Source organism: Limulus polyphemus, unplaced genomic scaffold (assembly GCF_000517525.1).
Source record: "Limulus polyphemus unplaced genomic scaffold, Limulus_polyphemus-2.1.2 Scaffold1815, whole genome shotgun sequence".
NCBI classification, from domain to species: Eukaryota; Metazoa; Arthropoda; class Merostomata; order Xiphosura; family Limulidae; genus Limulus; species Limulus polyphemus.
In genome coordinates, this window is record NW_013667425.1 from 220,855 (window position 1) to 221,147 (window position 293).

Sequence of the window (293 nt, forward strand, 5' to 3'; positions counted from 1 at the left end):
GCCGGGGCGGGGAACCCCAACCCCGGAACCCGCAGCCGGGGTTTTGCCCCCCTTTCCCCCGGGGTTTTGAAAACGGGGGGGGGGGGAGAAAAAATATTATTTTCTGCTACTAAAGACAATTAATAAAATAAATATTTTTTCACATAATTTAACTGAAACTTAAATATCTCTACATACGTCAAAACAAAATTGTAAGTATAAATTTAAGTGGTAAAAATCCGTTAAATTAAAGTAGTCACACATATATGGTAGGTGATACTGCTTGGGTATCCTTCCTAGGATCAAAAACTCTA